Here is a 7,747-nt window from a genome sequence, read left to right as displayed (position 1 = left end):
ATTCCGGCTGACAAAAGTTTTGGGTTAAGTTTCCCGCTGCAACTTTAAATGTCCCCTTTCAGTGCATGCATGACAATAGGATCTTTAGATGAACATACAATTCTAGGTAATGTGACTTCGCTAATTTGTAAATACTATTTAATAATATACAAAAGAACTGCAGCATATTTTATCAACACAGATGTACATTCATGTTTTATATTATTGTATAGTTCCTGGAGCCAAATGTAATATCATATTCTAATAAGAAGGAATGTGCCAGAGAATAATATTAAAAATATTATATTGTATGTAATGTATGTAAATCTGTAATTTGTAATATATGTGCAGACTCATTTGGATTATTACTGATCACCCCATCTCAAAACTACAAAAAATACTGCAAGGTTAGAGAGGGTTCAAGGAAAGGTGTTGAGAATGAACACCATCTTCAATGAAGAGACATTGAAAATATTGAAGTTAGCAATCTCAAAAGGAGAGAACTAAGTGAACAGTAAATAATCCATTAATTACCTAAAAATGAAGTAAGCTTTCCATCTTCCCCTTATGAGAATGTTTTAGAATGAGGAAGACTTTGTCTGAGGATCAGATGACCAGTAAGCAACATTTGATGAATGTACCTACTGATTGACATGTGATTATACACCAGCTCTTCTTACAGGAGACGTGGCTTTTCGACACAGGAAATTGTCTGTTTTGCCTCAGAAATGCTCTGTCAGATCAACCTAGAATTAAATCAAGCAGATGTTTGCTTACCTTTTGCACCTGGGCTACATAGCACAAATGAGGACTTACATGGACAGAAAATATTTCTTCTGCTTAGAGTATGCCTTGAGAGCTCCTCCTACCTATAGAATGTACAAGTGCACCATCTCTCAATTCAACATCTTGGTACAGATTGAGTTTATTTAAGAATGAATGCTATGTCTGTTATGAGCATTCCCTTGCCAACATAAAAGATACACTATAGTTTTAACTTTACAGATCTAGAGTACAGAGGTTGTAGTTATTCAGAAGACTAGTTTAATACATAAGAATAATTCCTGATGGTATTGAATTGCATTAGTATTTTTAGGTCAAAGATGAGGTCACACCTGCTGATGGTGAAATTTGGGTTGTGGCCCAAAAGAAGCTCTTAATATGAGAAATTTGGAAAACCTACTTTTTCAACACAATGATATGCAATAATGGTAATTTACTGAGTAGCAGTAAAATAAATCAATTCTGTTTGTTGACGTCATTCTTTTTTTTTCCCCTCTGGAGACACAATGAGCAAAATTATCCAGGAGAATACTGGAATGGGTTCCCCCTAATTTCAATAGCTTTATTAATACTACCATTACCCTGGGAAAGATAGAATGGCAATCCTAAAAGCTGCTACCCATATGCAAAGTGAGGGAAAATCTGTGTATGTGAATCAAGCTGGAGGGAACTTCAGTGGAGGAGGCATTCCCCTTTTGCCAGTGACTGAGACCTCAGTATTGCTCCCAAACTGCCTGATGTAATCCATCATAAAAGACTTGTGGACCTCAACATCAGAAAGAATACCATTCAACTGCATTAATGCAGATTGATTAAGCATGCTTGACAAGCATCATTCATTTTGTTTTAATAGACTGTGACAGGGTGTACCAACCCTGCACTGGCCATGGAGGGGTTAACCAGGCTTACTGGGCTGAGAAGGCCCCTCCCCCGCTGCCCTGCTGGGATGCTCCAACTTCAGAGACAGTATAAAGGCTGCAAGAGCAGCTCAGCGGGGATTGACCAGGGAAGGGGAAGGAGCTGCTGCCAGAGCAGAGGAGCAACTACCCTTCCTGAGCCAGCCAGAGCCACGTCCAGAGCCACAGCTGCAGCCACAGCTGCCGCACCAGCCCGAGCCTCCACAGACACTGCACCCGCCACAGCCACTGATGCCGCAGCATTCGCCGACCCAAGTGGGATAATGTCAGCCAGCAGACAGGGGTAGAAAGTAGCCCAGGGAGGGGAGCAGGAGGCACTCAGACAGGATCTGCATGCTTTGGGGGAGACTCCCCGCTGAGCCAGTGATGGGAACCGCCTGCTGCTGATAGGGCCCTGGGCTGGGCCCCAGTGGAGAGGGAGGGCCTGAATCCCCCTACTCCTCCCTGGCCATAGTTACCCCAGGCAGGGTGCAGTAGCGACTCGGCCACAGGGCCATAGTTACCCCAAACAGGGGACATTAGACACTCTTCTGCTGGGCCATATTTACCCCGGACAGGGAGCATCAGAGACTCAGCTGCTGGGCCATAGTTATCCTGGGCAGGGGACGCTATAACTCACGGGGTGGGGAAGCTGATCCTATAGGAGGCACAGGCTGTGCACCCCATGACATAGGCTGACACAGGAGACAGCACTTTGGGGGGGGGGGGGGGGTTGGATAGTGAATAGAGAAGTCGGTGGCAAATGTTTTCAGGCCTGACCAAAAATAATGCTGCCTTTTATACGATATGGCAGTTGCTGATCTGAGAAGCCTCTTGTCGGAAGTTCCTGCCACCTGAAATAGCTTTGGGCAAGTCTACACAATAGGCCAAAGCCAAAATAAGCTACATAACTTAAGCTATGTCAATTGCGTAGCTTAAGTCAAAATAGCTTAACTCGGCTTTTGGGGCTGTCCACAGCAGAAAGTCCAAGGAAGAGCACTCTTCCTCCAACTTACCTTACTCCTCATGAAATGAGAGTTACAGGAGTTAGAGTAAGAAGTCCTCCAGCTGAACATTATTTTGACATTATGTCAAAATAACTGCTTGTAGTGTAAACGTGGACTATGTTATTTCAGAATAAAATCAGTTATTTGAAATAACAGTGTAGTGTAGATGTATCCTCGCATGCTAATTTCTATCTCTGGAATTCATCATCTTTTTTCAAAAGCTGGGCTATATAATACCTAATACAATGGGTCCCTGAACCGTAATCACAGACTATTGCAATAATAATAATAAATAATAATATTTTTTTCTTGCCTTGGCCTTTAAATTGCTTTATATCTCTGTTAAGATTTATTTTACTTTGTAACCATATTATTATAACTGTCCAAAGTGTGTTGGGACATAGTTTGTAAAAGATAAACTATATAAAACTAAGCAATATTATATATATATATATATATATTACATTACATCATTACTGTATCATTACATCATTACTGTATAAAGGACTTCACATGCCACTTAGACACAAAAATTGATTCCTATTCCACACAGATTTCATAATTATATACCTCTGATGATTTCACTCCTGATTTACACCAGAGAATCCGCAGCCGAATCAAGTGCAAGGTGCCTGCCCCAAGGAACTAACATCTAAACATACACACAAAGTGTCAATAACCACTTAGGATAAAACCACTTAGGATAAAATATAAGGGAAGGGTATACAACAATAAACAATGCTAAGAAAAAACTGCTCTTGGGGAATGTATTGTTTTCCTAAGGATAGCTGATCACATGGCTTTGTTTTTCATTTCTTTCTTTCTTTCTTTCTTTCTTTCTTTCTTTCTTTCTTTCTTTCTTTCTTTCTTTCTTTCTTTCTTTTGTGTTTTGCAGATAATCATTGCAAGACATCACAGAAGAAAGGTATTTACAGAGATCTGAATGAGAGAATGTTTAACTGTCACACAGGAAGAGGGAGCATATTTCAAATAATTTTTTTAAAGGCATCATGGAACTTGGCCCCAAGATAAGACTGTGAGGAGGACAGAGAAGGTAAAATTGGAAGGAAGGATTGGGTGGAGCAAACTGAGACAGAAAAGGGACAGGAAGCAATGAAAGTAAAAGTATATGCAGGAGCAGGAATGTGCAGAACCTTGAAAAAGTCCATTCAGATGCTAAGTATCAAAACGTGAAACATCCATATAAGAGAAAATAATCAGAATGGGGCTGAAATATGCATTTTATCTTAAAATGTCAGCGGGAATATTTTCTATCCTTTGAGCATGGCTTGTGCTTTATTAATAAGCTTTGCTAATTTACTTTAAAAACGCAGCTATTTGGATGATATACATGAATATTAAAATACAAAGAACATTTGTGAAAGTTCACTGCCCAAATGTCTGAACCCTCCTTTCTGAAGCAAAAGTATTCAACTGCTCTTTCAATTGCTTGGTTAATATGCTAAATTATTCCTGGTGCTTTGTAACAGATCAGCTAACATTACTTTTAGTTTTATTCAGACAGCATGTTCTAGTTCTTCTTTGCATACAAGGCACTGCCAACTTGACCTTCCTGTTGATTTCCTTATGAGACTATTATCATCAAAGTTCTGCAACAGACAGTTTTCAATTTTCAAATGTTAATGTTAAAAGACCTAGATTTCTGACTGATGTCAAGCTTTATTTACACATTTATAAACGCAAAAAGCTTATCACACTTTGAATGTGTCCTAGCTAAAGCTAGGAATACATTCAAAAATGTTTATCATCATGTTTTTAGTAGAAAAAGAGATCATCAGCGATATCTTGGAAAAGAGACCTTCTAAATATTCATTTGGAATCCATTATCTGAAGGCCAAATCCTAATGCCGGAGAATCTGATTTTTACTTCATTTACTGTACACGGATATTTCACTGATGCACTTCTGTTGGTTTGATGTGGAGTTACTGAGGTGTTAATGCCAGAGAAGAATCAGGTCCCTAACACAATTTTACAATTTTAATTGAGTAAATCTCCCATCTATTTTCTCTGAATGTTGCTCTAAGTCAGAGATGATTTAAAATTAAGTAATAACTTCAGGCTTTGGTCCTTAGGTAACAGACAATAGTAACAACAACAGAAAACAGTTTAAAATGAGCCCTGATTTGTTTACTCACATTAGTAATTTTTCAAATAAACCTAACAACAGGCTAGAATAAAAAAGAAACATCATTCAATGACAGCTGAACATCAGTTGTATTAATTATTATTATTATTATTATTATTATTATTATTACATGTGTTTTTTTCTGGTCTTAATTCCAGGCAGGAAGTATATGCTGCCAACTAGTGCTGAACAAAGCATTAATGAAAAATAATTTAGCAGGTGAATTAAAAAGTTTTCTGTTCTGGGAATATGCATGGCACATCATGATTTGCTCAGATGTATTCCTATAACAAATCATTGAATGACTTCCTCTTGCAAATTTGTTTAACTCCATGGATTCATCATAGACAGTTTTCTGTGAGTTTTGAATATTCCAGCTCTTAGTTTTGACTGATAAGATAAATCCTCTGGTTCTGTTTCTATCCCCTAGACGATAAATGTGTCAGAACACTTCTGGCTTAAAGTTCAGCTCTATGAAGGTAAAACTTAGTTTCCATTTATCCTTGATGCATACAGTTTTGCCATTCACTCCCAATGATATGGTCTTGCTTCAACTTATAATATAGGAACCCTTTTCCCCTGCCATATAGGCAGGAGCACCTACTGGAAACTTTTAGTAAGTCTATAGAATTTAACTTCTGTAGAGCTCTATAACAGAAATATGTATGTATATTTATACCCTATTAAAATAAGCTATTAACAACTATCTAGTGTAATAAACAATTTTGGCAATAGAATACTTTGTAAACTCAAGTACTTGGATGGAATATGTGCGGACCAGAGCAATATGGATTTATTTGTAGCTTAAACTAAAAACTGAAGTGATAGGTGCTGAATTTTAAAAAATTATACTCAATGCAAAACTAATAATGTGACCTTTGTTTACCAGGCCACATATTCAACTTTATTTTTTGTCTTTGTTCTTTATCCTTTTCTCTATAAGTAGCAGCCTTGCATGCAAAATAGTGAAATAATAGGCAGAAGGGCAGTGTTACTCAGTTTTTTGGCTGTTCTAAGTGATGAAACTATAATTCATTTGGTGATAAATAACAGAAGGTAATTTTATGGTACTAAGAATGAGTTTGCATTTCTTGGGTTAGTTACTATATAAATTTATAGATCTATTTTGTATGTGCGGCATTTTAAATTTTAGTGGCAGTACAAGGAATGGTATCAAAGTATCACAAGTGGTACAGTCATGAAGTACTATTTTAGAAGCATCTTGTAAAGGTGTACTGTAATTCAACATGAAATAGGTTCAGAATGTTCTCACAAACTTGTTATAAATCACGCTCCTTGGAAGGGAAAGTGTTATTAAGTTTGTTTTTTGATTTTCTCTTGCCCTTCCTCCATCATTTTATCTAGGGAAAGTACTGAAAGGTAAGAAAGGCAATTTTGTATAGGAGGCCCTTTTAAGTGTTGAATTACTGGGTGTCTTGTGCCATACATTCTGCTGAGCACTAAGTGCTCTTTCAAGATATAAAACTGTTTTGTAATTTTAACTGATAGGTCACCTTGCCCCTTGCTATCTGGACAGATCCTGACACCTACAGAGAAAAAAAAATGAGATTAAAAATTGGAGGAGCAGAGAGATACAGATTCTGGTCGCAACCTTCAGACAAACCTAAGCTAAGTCAGGCTATTATGGCACTGTCATATTATTGCAATACAACCCCAGATGGCATCTGGGCCCTTGGGACTCCATTTTGAATGTGACTTCCTCTTTGTTGTAGAACTGCCAGCCTTTGACATAGATGCGGTTGTTTGAAGAGACTTTAGAGTTTCAGCTCAAACTGAAATCAGAAAGAAACCCAGGCTGATACACTGATAACTGTCCCTGTTGGTGTTGGGAACCAAAGGATAGGTGATGGAGGTAGCAGTGGGCAAATTAAAATTAAAACAAAGAACTTATCAATTTAGACTCTTACAAGCAATTTAAGATTTTTATGTTTATGCCAGTTACCTATAATAAATTGAATTATGCAAAGGCAAATCTGATGTAGATTTTCCAAAAGACAGGAGTCACCATTAACAGTGTTCACTAACATAGATGATAGAGTACTATTTGAGAAAACATATTTCCTTATGTTTAGAATAGAAACAATTGTACCATCTGCTGTTACCAAATTTTGCCATTTTAATAGCTGTACCCAATAAAACTTCAGAGAAATATCTATAACAAGATACACTCCTAAGACTACCTGCTGTGTGACTGACTATACATTAGTAAAACAAGGTGGGTGAACTCTAGCTAAGTTTTTATTTTTCACCCACAACTGGCCCAATAAAAAACATTAACTTGCCTATCTTGGCACTCTAGTATCCTGGAACCAACATGTCTATAACAACAATACCTAAAAACATTAAAAAGGTGGAAGAGACTCATAATGGGGAAGGAAATATAACTAAAGTATAGGATGTACTAGTTTCAATTTAACTTTAAACTGGATTTAAATGAAATATGTAATTATCCCTTGTGTGACACACTATTTAAAATTTAATATTTACACCAATATTGTATCATAATCACAGTTAATTCAAAATATGAATTATGAGTGTAATTCAAATTGTGTGCATTTAACAAAGCTTTAACCATTCAGAATAATACACAAGCTGAGATTTTATCTTACAGTAAACTCATGTTTTACTACTAGTTTATATTAAAATAGAATCATTTTCTCTAATCTCATTATAGAGGGGGAGGAGGGAAATCCCATCTTTAAAGTACCACATACTTTTCATCCCAGTCTTGTTTTTAAATTTCTACCATTTGTTAGATGTCTAACTGCTTTCTTTTGCCAGGTACTAAAACATCCAAGTGAAAAATTCATGTCCAGACAGTACATACTAATAAGGCATTAGAGCATGTGCATCCTGCTGGCAAATGTTCCTGAGAAGGTGCTATAGTAGCACACTTGGCCAGATTGTCTTTTGA

Source organism: Pelodiscus sinensis, chromosome 1 (genome assembly GCF_049634645.1).
Source record: "Pelodiscus sinensis isolate JC-2024 chromosome 1, ASM4963464v1, whole genome shotgun sequence".
Lineage (NCBI taxonomy): Eukaryota > Metazoa > Chordata > Testudines > Trionychidae > Pelodiscus > Pelodiscus sinensis.
This window is presented reverse-complemented; position numbering follows the sequence as displayed.